Source organism: Apodemus sylvaticus, chromosome 4 (genome assembly GCF_947179515.1).
Source record: "Apodemus sylvaticus chromosome 4, mApoSyl1.1, whole genome shotgun sequence".
NCBI classification, from domain to species: Eukaryota; Metazoa; Chordata; class Mammalia; order Rodentia; family Muridae; genus Apodemus; species Apodemus sylvaticus.
Window position 1 is genome coordinate 97,753,964 of NC_067475.1, and position 13,205 is coordinate 97,767,168.

General features: G+C 35.8%; 1 pseudogene; it reads right to left on the bottom strand.

Annotated features, from left to right (window-relative positions):
* Positions 1-354: 354 nt before the first annotated feature.
* On the bottom strand, positions 355-3,352 carry LOC127682323 (zinc finger protein 280D-like; annotated as a pseudogene).
* Between the last annotated feature and the right edge of the window lie 9,853 nt (positions 3,353-13,205).

Consider the following 13,205-nt stretch of genomic DNA (forward strand, 5'->3'; position numbering starts at 1 on the left):
AAATCTCTTCCTTTACGTTTTCCAAAAGGAATACTCAGGTGAGGAGGACTTTTAAGTTTAGCACTAATAAAAGTTCAAAAAGTCTGATGAACATAGCAATTAGTCTTATAATAATTTCATATTAATAAACAAGATTTCATCAAAAAGTGCTAAGAGACCTTTGGATGACAAACTTAGTTTTCACTAAAGTTCTGTTCAGGTTTTTAAAAACATGGAGATTCATCCTAACCATGCTATTGCTGGTAAACTGATGTAATAAGATTGAACCTACGAAGTATATCACGGGCCTCCTCCGATCTCCCACCGCTCACCTCTACCTTGGCACTCCTGAGCTCAATCCTGTTCCACATCGCTTCAGCTTCTTTCCTTGCCATCTGCCAGGTATGCTGCTGTCTCTGCTCCACCAGGGCGATTTCCTCTAGGTCTGCCTCCTGTTTGATCAGGTACTGAGTCACTGCTGCTGGCTGAAGGACCGCCACCATTACGGAGGGTTGCTGTGGCTCCACACTCAAGTAATTCTGATGGCAGCAAAGGTTCCAAATGAACACTGCCTTGCTCACTAGCATCAGAATCCACAGACTCAGGTACTTCTCCTTGCGTCGGAAACCAATCAAAGCCAACAGCCCCTGATGTTAACTGCGAATCCTGACCGGCCTCGAAGACAATTCAGCTTCGGTGGGATTGTGCTCTTTACACTACTCACAGGAATCTGTGCTTTCTGAACTTTGGTCCTCCATTAGCTCCATGTCCTAACAAGTACGATGTGTTTGTTCTTCCTTTTCCGTATTATCTCTTCTAACATCTGGATCATGAGCCAAGATGTTCTTTGAGCTGCTTACGTTTTCTGTATCTGGAATTGTTAACGTTTCTTTCACAGTTTGCAGCTGGTGCAGCTTTACACACACTTGCATCACACCCAGTGCCTTCTTCTAATGAAGGAGCTGTATCCTGCTTGCTTCCAGAATGTGATGCTTCTGGTTCTCCTTCAGCTGTACTGTGTCTTGCTGTTTCTCAGAAAGAAGTTCACAAGTTGAAATACAAACAGAAGCTTTCTCTACTAGAACTTGGCAAGTATGAATTTCATGTTGACTTAAGTGTATAGCCATATTATCCAAGCCAGAAACATCAGTTAGGAAATCAAATTAAGACACACTAGAGAAATGCCCATAAGATTTCCTGAATTCTTCTTAAACATACAGTATCTTTTAGTTGGACGGTTACTATGGAAGCTCCTCCTCTGATTTACATAGGTTTTGCTACAGCTAGTATTATATGTGCGAAAACTACAGTGGACATATGTAGGAAAATGGTTTGCAAAATCTTCAGAACACTCAATACACTTGTGAACACCCCAACCTTAAGCTCCTTAGGGCTGTGTTTACTTTACTTTTATTTTTTTATTAATATTAGACAATGTGCTTTGTTTCTTCGGGATGCTGGAGTCTTTTGACCTGTTTTTAGATTTACTTCCATTAGACTTGATCTCATTAGCTTTGCTGGGATCATATATGGTTGTAATTGGTGTACTTGTATTCAGCATCATGTGGCTGCAATGATGTCCTAGAAAGAAGTCCTTGCATTGGTAGAAGGTGTAACTGAAGATCCTGACTGAAGAGGTCCAACTGAAGCCTGAATAGTAACTTTTGTTCCAGGGGGAAGTCCTTCTAGTTGCTTAGGTTTTAATGGTGATGTTGAATCTTATGATCCATTTCTCCTTGGATGTCAAAAGTTACAGTCTGCATTTGGTGCAATGATGTGTCCCCTTTTTATGATGCTTCATGTAATGGTGCATAAAGGGTGTGGCAATTTTAATAACTTCGAGGCAGAATGGACATAACAAATTCTTAGTGTTCTTTATGAAATGTTCTAAAATGAGACACTACCTCAGAAAATAATGATGAACCGTAATTGCAAACCTGGCAGATGTATGGTATTTCTCCAGGTTTAAGGCTTTCCTTCATATGTTGTAAAAGCATCTGTTCAATTTCAGATGGCAGCTCAAAGATTTTATAAATGGTGGAGAACTCATGTGGCATGTGGGCGTTCTCAATGTGGCACTGCGGCCAGCGGAAGGGCGTGGGGAACTTCCAGGAGCATTGCTGGCAAGTGGTGCTTCTCCCAGCTCTCTCTGCTCTGTTCCTCTAGTTCCAAATGGCGCTTCATGTGGCTCATAAACCTGATATTATTTTTGAGAACTTTCAAGCAACTGAAGCACTTAAAGGTTGCGTGAGTCTGTTTGTCTCTTTCATGTTTTCCATAATAAAAGTCATCAACTAACATTATCAATTTCCCTTTCTCTGAATCAAGAGTCTTAGCTTCATTTGCTGAATTTAAACCGTCAGTTTTAGTCAATCCCCAAAAGTTATTTATCATGTCTCGACAACAATATATCATGTGATTTTTCAGAGGATTTGAAAGATTGAAGTAAATATTACACTTGGGACATGCTCTTGGAAATGTTCCATTTTTAGATTGATTTCATGAGAAATTTGCAACTTGAGATGGTACCACTTGGAGAGATATCACTGATGGAGACTTTTCTGAAGAGACTACAGAAGAGAAATCTGTTCCAGAAAAATTTTCACTGGGTTTAGTTTTGTTTTTCTTTTGGGGGGGGGTTAGCAGTTCTTATGTTAGAACCAGAAGGATGTTTTGATAAAAATGAAGTTTAATTCAAACCTACAATAGAAAGTTTCGGTCCCCCCTGGTATGTTGTAATCCTGGGTCAAATCAAACAGTAACTCTGAAGAATTATTAGACAGAACTCATGGTGAGTTTGTTATCTAACAAGGTTTAGAAAATGGCTGGACATTCAGGATGAAAATTTACAAACAAGGCAGCCACAGGATTTGATTTTGAATTTTGGCAGTGTTGACTTGTAGGCTTGAATGGCAGTAAAACCTTTATTAAGTATAACGTAGTTTATTCCTTTTGAATGAGAGCAGGGGTTAACTCCATTCAAAATATATGAAATAGCTGGTTTTGAACTTGTTATCTCTGCAACAATGATGGGCTTATCATTATCATCATCCTTTTCAACTTCTTTCATTTTCTTGTGTCATGGTTCTAGCTCCTCTTCTTCACATTCCATGAAGAGTTCTGTCATTTTTAAATTATCTAACAGGCCCAACAGAGGTGTGGTGGTGGTGGTGGTGGTGGTAGTGGTGGCGGTACATTTCTTTAGTCCCAGTAATGGGGAGACAGTTAGGTTAAATTCTTGAGTTCATGATCCTGGTCTACTGTGTGAGTTCCAAGACAGATAGCCAAGGCTAACAAAGAAACCCTGTCTTTTGATTGAAAGGAACTGTCTCCCATTAAGTTGCAGATCTGACTTTCTATACATTGTCACCATGTGACAACAAAAACAGTAAGTTGTATTTCAGTTTGCTATATTTTTTTAAAACTTCCTATGAGTGAAACAACTTTCCATGTAGGCCACTGGCAGCCATACGCATTTTGTGTTGACCAAATCTTTTGTCATAAGTGATGTGGCTTGGCCTCACTGGAGCCCTGAGGAAAAGGAGAAAGATAAGGAGGTGAGGGAGGAGCTCAGGCTGTACATGACAAGCTCTCAGGCTCCCATCACAGAGCATAATATCATTATTATACTAAAAAGTATTATATTTATTTCCTGAAGAATTCATGCAATAAATTGACCCAAATGCAATGTTCAAGACCCAATTTAGGACCCAGTGAGATGGGTGGGTAAGATACGAACTAAGTCCATAAGAAGTTTTCAGCTGATAGTAAGAAATATGCAGCTATATAACACATCTGTATCAAATTGTAGCATCTTATCCAAGTGTAATATATGTGATATACTGTCAATGGGCTGTGGAAGGGCAAATTTTCCCAAGTCCACTCATATTATGGCTGTGCTTCAAGTTAGTTTTTAAAAATGAGTAGGATATCACTTCTATTCATAGTCTTGAAAACAAAACAAAACAGAAAAAGAAAATCCTAGCAACAGCCATATACTTTAACAGGTGAATAGATAAATGAGCTATGGCATATTCATGCAATGAAATGTTATCTGGCAGTAGAAAAAATAGTTTTAGGACACAACAGATATGCAGAGCCCAGAAGAGTACAATTAGGTATGAAAAGTTGTTCTGAAAAATCTGTATTTTATGTGTTTTATTCACATGATATTTGAAAAAAAGAAAATTATGCAGACATGATTAAAAAAGATTGCTGATAGCTGGGATTCTGGGAATAGTGGCAAGTTGTAGATTAAACAGCATATTTTTTTTAGAACACTAAAACTGTTCTATATTTACTGAGATGCATAACTTATTGTTTATTTGCTCAGATACATAAACTATCACAACACAAAGGGTAACCAGAAATATTTTAAAAGTTATAACCTTTGAGAAATTAGAAACATGAGGAAAGCTTGCAAATTGTTTTGAAGGAATACATATTAGCTCAATAAAGCCATTAAGAAAGAAGAGATGACCTAGTGGTGTGGATGAAAAACAGCACATTAGACTATAGGTGATTAAGTTTTGTTCAAAAGCAGATGTGGGCTCGCAGTTTACATGCGTTTTTCTATGTATACTGGAAATACACCTTTTCAGACAAGCATAGCAGACGATAGGAGACAGATGTCTTACTCCTGCAATGGAAATTTACACATAATGAAGGAAAGGGTGTAATCATAAAGCAAATAACAATAAGTTAAATTTTGAGACAGTATGAACATATGTTTCACTCTAAATATATAATTATAAATATAAATATGTATATGTACATTTCATTACTCTACTAATGAGGAAAACCTACTGTCCCCATGAGAAGAAAAGTATGAAAAATATAAATCTTGTTTTCTAGTCCCACTCTCCAATAAAAGAAACTAGACTCCTGATGGAGATATGTTTCTAAATAATTCACTATATTGATATAAAAATATCGGGTAAGGCTAGAGCACTTTGGGATACAAAAAAAAAATGAAGTGATCAATACCAAACCAAACTAAATGTATATATAATGAATACAGTAAACATTTGAGCAAATTCCCAATCTCCAAAGCTTAGAAATAATTTGAGCCAAAGCAAGCATACAAATAAATTTAACAAAGCAGTATAAGAAGCAAACTTTTAATATAAACCAAATATCTAGAGATCTAACACTGTCATGATAGTTTCCAAAATAAGTAAACAGGGAAAGAGAAATAAAGTTCATTTCCATAATAATTCAAAATAGATATAATGTAATGGCTTTAATTCAAATAATTTCTTGTGGAAATGGGAGTAGAAAAGAGCTCTTACAGCAGAGAAATATTTTTTAATCATTTATTTATTTATTTATTTATTTATTTATTTATTTATTTATTTTAAACCCAAGATTTTTCTCCTCCCGGTCCACCCTCTGACTGTTCCACATCCCATACCTCTATGCCACCCCCTGTCTCCACAAGGATGTCCTTAGACTGAAGCAGAGAAACCTTATGATTGCTATTTTACCCAGTCAAAGTCAATAGAGACACCTGATACCTGCCTGTTAGGAGGTGCTCTTCCCCATGGAAGACCACTTAAGTTAATTGTTCAGTTCCAAGAGATCAGCCCTGAGAACATGTATACAATTGTCATTGTATAGAATCAACAAATTATATTTTAAATATATATTACATATGTACACTTATGCATGCAATAACAATTAGTGAAAAAGCTCATGAATTTCAAGTAAAGCATGGAGAGAGATATGAGAGTATTTGCAAGGGTGACAGGGAGAGATGTTGTTAAAATATTATAATCCCCAAAATGTAAAAGAGAATAGATAACCATAAGCTGATAGAAATACAACTTAGTCCTGCAGCTTACCTCTTATGTAGCCAGAGTCCTGGACCAATTGTGAATAATACATCAGAAAAATTCCAGAGACGGTACATCCTGCCAAATCATTGGCCCCAAATTATCAAGGTTGCCATATCAAGGAGTCTCAGAAACTGTGGCATTCAGAAGAAGCTTGACATTACTATCAAATGTATGTATAAATGTAAATGGATACCTGGAATATGAGACAATGTCACCTTAAAACTAAAGAAGTCTCATGAAACCAAGGTCTTCATTTAACAATATATGTGAGTACTGGTTGGTTGGTATTAATGCATGTTCTAAGCTAATGCATGGTATTAAATAGAAAAAACTGGTAGAGGATGTACAGATCCATTTTTTTCCAGCTTTCTTCTAAACCATTCAGTTCCTTTAAAATGTCTACTTAGGTAAAATTTAGGAAAACAAGATTAGATTTAATAATGATTGAAGGCAAACAGGATACTGAGAAAAATGACTCATTGATGCAAATGATAGGAATGGATGTCTTTTAAAAGAATTTTGAGGCTGTAGCGCATGATCAAGGAACAATGACGCTCCCAGAAGAAAGAAGAAAGAAAATCACCTTTGACCTTGGCGTGGAGACAACACCTGATACCCTAACAATGGCCAGACAAACAAAAGCTCTTTCCACAGAACAAACAAACTAAGCTAAATAAAAACAGTACATCACCAAACCAAAAGTCAAACAACTTCTACCAGGGTTAATAAGGTGCTGGCCAAGCAGCAATAGGTCGTTCATGGTTCTGTTGGCTAGTTTTAGGTCAACTTGACCAAAGCTAGGGGTATCTGAAAGGGGGCGACTTCAATTGAGAAAATGTTTCCATAGCATCTGGCCATATGCAATTTTCTTTATTAGTGTCTGATGAGGTAGAACTAAGTCCATTGTGGGTGTCACCCTGGGATGGTGGTGTTAGATTCTATACAAAAGCAGGCTGGGCAAGTCATGAGGAACAAGCTAATAAGAAGCAAGCTTACAGGAAGCAGTACCCCTTCCATCTTTGCATCAGCTCCCGCATAAATGATTCAGCACTGCTTGTGTTCCTGTCATGACTTCCTTCATCATAGACTATGATGTACACCTCTATGCCAAAACAAAACAAAACAAAACAAAACAAAACAAAACAAAAACTTTCCTTTTTCATGTTACTTTTAGTCATAGTGTTTCATCATATCAATAGTAACATTAAGACAATAACTAACTAAGATGAACTAAGATGGAGTTCAATCTTTATCATAACCAATTCACAGAACATCAGACCTAGATAGTTGTTCATAAGTGTTCTGGAGTGGATTACAAAGGAGATCTTGGTTCAAATTGCAAAAACATAAATTAAAAAAAATAAAACCAGAAATCTTCCTTTTCTGGTATTCTATAACAGTTTTCTCTAGGACTGAAATATTTTATTCTTCAGGGAATATTATTACTGGGAGAAAGCCTCCAAGTTATTTTAACTCTCCACATAGTAATCAATATAGATAAATGATTTTACTTAAATTTTATGAGACACTATATAATATAAAATATATAATTATACAATTAGAATATGAACAGTCATGATATATATTCTTAAAATAATACAAAGAACAAAAACTTACATGAAAATTTGATAATCTCTCGTGTTTGGAGTTCAAAATTCAGCATGTTAAACATGCTGTGCATGGAGTATCCTTTTCAAGACTCAAGTCAAAATGGTAATTGCCATTGTAATGTATTAGCATGAAAGGCATTTGACAAATAATCAGGCCTTTGAGGTCCTCTTCATTATTTATGGATCAAAGATCTATCATGGTATGGATTTTGTTATGCATGCAAGCTCTCTCTCTAGTGTGCACACACTCTTACCTTTCTAATTTCCGATCCTCACATCATCCCTCCATTGTGGCATAATGTGGAAAGAAGACAAAATATAAAATGAGGATATAGGAAGCATGATTTTAGGTTTCCCTGACTACAGGAATATGTCAGTAAAATTATTTATAAATTTCCCAATCTATTATAGCAAATGAAAGTGCAGCAAGATAGGGCTCAAGAAATAAATAAAAGGAAGATAACTCAGTTAAAAATATTTCTTGAAAAATAGATATGCCACATTATTGCTTTTTGAATATCTCTTAGGAATTCTTTCCAGTGTTCTGTACTGTTACTGAAGATCCATTCTAATCTTTGCAGTTGTCATTATTTTTAAAAATTTTACCTAACATCCCAATTCTAGCACCATGCCTCATTTTTATGTAGTTAGCACTACAAAGGGTTTTGATAGATTATAGTGTATTTCCTCCTTCTTCCCATCTCACTGGAAGTTACTGGAACTTTTGTTTCTCCCGTACTCAGTGAACCCTTCCTCAATAATGAGACTGCTCAAAGCCCCTGATCACTCAGAGAAGCTAATGAAATCAGTGGTCCCTAAGCAGGTATTAGTTTGATCTGAACCATTAGGAAGGAGACAATGACAAATACTAATCATATTCTCCCTGGCACTGTAAACGTGTAAAATCCCGGTAACCAACTTAATTCTCTCTATTATCCGGGCACCTCATCTCATATGTCAGTTACCAGAATTATATATTATGTTTCCAGATTTTTTCTACAATATATAAACATTTTCTTTCTTATGATATTTCAGGTTGTCACATTAAAAAATGCCTTTTTGGAATATTTCAAGCTTCATTAAGAAAATGAACACATTTTCTCCAAGCTTTCATATTTTCTCTAGAGTACAAGCACGTGCTTCTCCCTGACAGGAAGCTAGAACTGCCCCCCGGGAGCTGGGACCCTCACGGTATCTTAAGCACCTCTTCAACTCCATTTGAAGTTTCAGTGTCCCAATCCATAGACAGAGGGAAGAAGGTCTTGTGTGTCAGCATTTATCTAGTTCTTGCCCTTTTGCTACATTCTCATGCAGAACACTTTGAAGGTTTGTTTCCAGATCGGCCCTCCTTTCTTCCCTTCCTTTTCTCCTCCCTTCTAGTCTGCTTTTCTTCCTTTCTCTCTTAGTCCTTACTTCCATCTCTAATCAACTGCACAATATAATTTGAGGCAGCTGTTACTATAATTCAACTAATATGGAATAAAACGGAACATTTGCAACCAAGCAAACATAGATGCCATACAGTAAACAATAACAGCAGTGGGACAAAAGCTTTTGTTTCAATAATTGAACGGGGACCAACACTTGGTTTAAATACTTAGTGCTGAAAGCAAGTCGGAAACACTGACGATTTTGAGCACAATGAATTTATTGATCATTTGATTTCAGTCTACCGAGCACTCTGTTCGCAATTTACAGCTATTTTCCTTCATTCTTCTTTACAGAGCTTTTGTAATTTCTGAATTACAAACCTCACCATGTACTTTGAAAAACATTTTTATCTGTTTCTATATTGTTCTTATTTGTATCATCTAGGATAATCACAACAAATGTCAAACACACACATATAACAAAACACACACATACATACACGTAAGTATAGCAGTTTATTATTTATAATTCTTTTTTGTATGATTCTGCTAAAAGTGTTATTGTTTCATCAAGTCTACATGTCTTTTTCTCTCATTCTTTTAAATATTTGAAGTTATTAACTTTTCTACTCAAGATTCTGTTTTTTATTTATCTTGGTATTTACTTATATTCTATGGAAATATATATTAAATGCCTAAGTATTTTCTTAAATTATGTGCTTCTCTAAAATTGTCATGTGTGTCCAAAGAGAAAGGGAAAGACAAAGGAAGAAGAAAGAGGAGATATAAATGGAATAAATGAAAGAAAACAAGAGTAAGGGGAGAAGGACGGGTTGGCACAGGAGGAAGGGTGGGAGAAGAAAGAGCTGGAGGAGGGAGGGGAAGAAGAGAAGGAGGAGAAAGAAGAAGAGAAAAAGAATAAGAATAATAAGAATAAGAAGAACAACAACAACAAGAACAAGAACAAGAAGAAGAACAAGAACAAGAAGAACAAGAAGAAGAACAAGAACAAGAAGAACAAGAAGAAGAACAAGGAGAAGAACAAGGAGAAGAACAAGAACAAGAACAAGAACAAGAACAAGAAGGAAGAAGAAGAAGAAGAAAAGGAGAGGCCACTACAATAACAAAAACCTTCTAAATGCATTTTTGTTCTGGTGAGTTAAATTATAATCCAGTAGTATAGTAAGGATAAGAAAAATACCTAGAACATTAGAGGAAATAAAATAAATACAAAAGAAAGTTTTATAATTCTTCTTGGTTTTTTTTTAATTTTTTTTATTTATTTTCTATATTCTTTGTTTACATTCTAGAAGCCTTCCCCTTTCCCAGTCCCCCCCCCTATATATTCCATAAGTCCTCTTCTCTCCATCCATTCTCCTATCTTTCCCCCTCCCTTTTCTCTGTCCTGGTATTCCCCTACAATGCTGGATCAAGCCATTCCAGGATTAGGGCCCTCTTCTTCCTTCTTCATGGGAATCATTTCATATGCTAATTATATCTTCGGTATTCAGAGCTTCACGGCTAATTAATATCCACTTATCAATGATATAATTCTTCTTATATGTCTCAAATGGGTGGTTTTTATCCACCATACTTTATAGGTTTTTTTTTTTTTACTTGTTTTAGGAGGAAAATCAAGATCTAGTATCATCTGTGAGTTTATGCATATTGCAAAGTATGTTTGTATGAAAATGTTGTTTTAAAAGTTGTACCACTGCCTTCTCTAGTTAAACTGTTAGAAGGTTTTTCTTTTCTTTCTCATAATATAATTTTGTCCAACAAACTCCCTTAAGATTATGAATGTTAGAAAACTGGAATACCAAAAACATAATCCACACATCAAATGAGGTACAAGAAGAACAGAGGAGTCCCCCTTGTTCTGGAAAGACTCAGTGAAGCAGTATAGGGCAAAACCAGAACAAGGAAGTGGGAAGGGTTGGGTGGAAAAACAGGGGGAGGGAAGGGGGCTGATGGGACTTTTGGGGAGTGGGGGTCTAGAAAAGGGGAAATCATTTGAAATGTAAATAAAAATATATTTGATAAAAAAAGAAAAAAAAGATTATGAATGTTTGAGAAAGATTGACAAGATTTGCACCAGGTTTGACTAAGAGCTAGTCAGTCTATTTTCCAATTCATTGTGAAGAAAATTTTCTCCAAATCTTAGTACTCTTTCCAGTCTTTACTTCATGGACTTCATTTTATTGACTGTTTTTCTCTACTGTGTCTCCTATTTTCTTATATTTGTTTTACTTGATTTCTCTAAACTCAACACTATAAATCCTATGCCTATTATTTTAATTAAGTTTCCTCTATTTTTAAGCATTTCATAGAGATACAGTACATTTGGTTATACATGCTCACCATATCCTTCAGTCATCCAGGGAGTTATTTTTCTGAACTTCACATCCTCTATTTAAATTTTGATATTCTCCTGTGTCCAATTAGGTGTGTATGGCTTTGCCTCTGCTTGTCAAATTGTACAGAGACATGGTGCTCTCTATTTGTATTAATTCTAACATATTTCAGCTCACTTTTCATCCCCTTTTACATTTTCTAACCTTTTTAAAAGTTCCTGGTCCTGGGGATAAAAGGCATCCTGAAGATCTCTGCAAACTTAAGCATTCAGTGACTGACTCATGTCTCATCTACTCGTAATTGTTGCTGGAAGACTTGACAGTGTTTGATGTCCTTCTGAACTAGTGTTTGAAATTTATCCTGGTGCGTGTCTTTCATCTCTGCTTCAGTGGTTACATTCACTTCCTTTTTTGTGTCTTTTCCTGTCACTTTTTATTTTACTAGCAATTCGTCTTATGAATATTGACCAATCTAAAAGACAATGTTTCCCCATGAACAACTTTTCTTTTAAGACAGAAGAATTAGATAAGACAGGGAACCACTGGTTTTCAATTCTCTTCCATTGAACACTGACCCTTATTCACTCATGTGTCACTGTAAGGTTACCTGATTATCAGTGAGATTTTTCTATATTCACAGTTCCCAAATAACATAAATTATCTCTTTTCATATAGATGAAAAAAGCATCACAATAAAAGTAACAAACATTTTATGTATCACCTTGTCAAATTTAAAGTCCATTTGCTTTTTAATCCATTCTTCTTTCTGTGAAATGCAGTTGTGTTGTAGGATATTTGTTATATTTCTATTGCTGTGATAAAACATCAGGACCAAAAGTACCTTGAAGAGCAAATGGTTTATTTGCTTTACATGATATACTTTTTTATCAGATAAAGCCAATCAAGAACTTGAGGCAGAAACTGAAGAAAAAAACAGGGAAAAACTATCAATGTGTTTTCTGATCATAGAATGTATCAAGATTATTTTAAATCTATCATTGTTATATAGTATTTACTACAGTGTCACAATTATAATTATGGCAAATATCATTGAAGTAATCCAAGAACAAAGGTGTCAATTGTTTGTTCTGACTTCCTTATTTGGAGGGCATTTCAGATTTAATTATGTCCATTAAAAATGTAACTAAAGTTCTAATGCACTCTACCCATGAATATGATCTTACTGTTCTTTGCTTCTGAAACCCAGTTAGGATGTAGTCATATTGAAGGTGTCTAAAAGGTGTCCTCGTAAGATAAAAATGCACAGACTGAGACATTGATGCAGAGCATCATGGGAGCATGGAAACAGATATGAAGCAATCTGTTTTCAAAGGCCAATGATTGTCATCAATATCAGACACTAAGAGAAAAGCATACAACAGTCTTTCCCTGTGCCTATGTGCTCGAGACTCTTCCCCATTTTCTTTTCTATTCGTATCAGTGTATCTGGTTTTATGTGCAGGTCCTTGATCTGCTTGGACTTAAGCTTTGTACAAGGATACTAAAGAGTACACATGGAGGGGTCTAAGACTCCAGCCACATGTGTAGCAGAGGATGGCATTGTTGGACATCAATGAGAGGAGAGGCCCTTAGTCCTGTGAAGGCTTTATGCCCCAGTGTAGGGGAATGCTAGGGCAGGGAAGTGGGAGTGGGTGTGTTGGTGAGCAGGCATGCGGGTGTGGGATAGAGGATTTTCATAGGGGAAAGGAAAAAAGGAGATAACATTTGAAATGTAAAGAAGGAAAATATCTAATAATAAACAAACAAACAAGCAAACAAACAGTCGTTGCTGGTTCCTACAAAGGGAGATATTAACCTTCTAACATGTAGAACTATAGGAATCAAGTTACTGTTGTTTTAATCTACGCAGCTTTCCAAGTTTGTATGGCAGCTTAAGAGCCAAACATCAAGACAGTTATGGAGCACTACCAAATTAGTATCAAATTTCTTCAAAAATAGCCTGATGTGACTTGTAACTCATCAAAATAATACACTTAGTGCATGGATTATACTATATATCATTATTTTAAAATGAATCTGCAATACTTATACCAC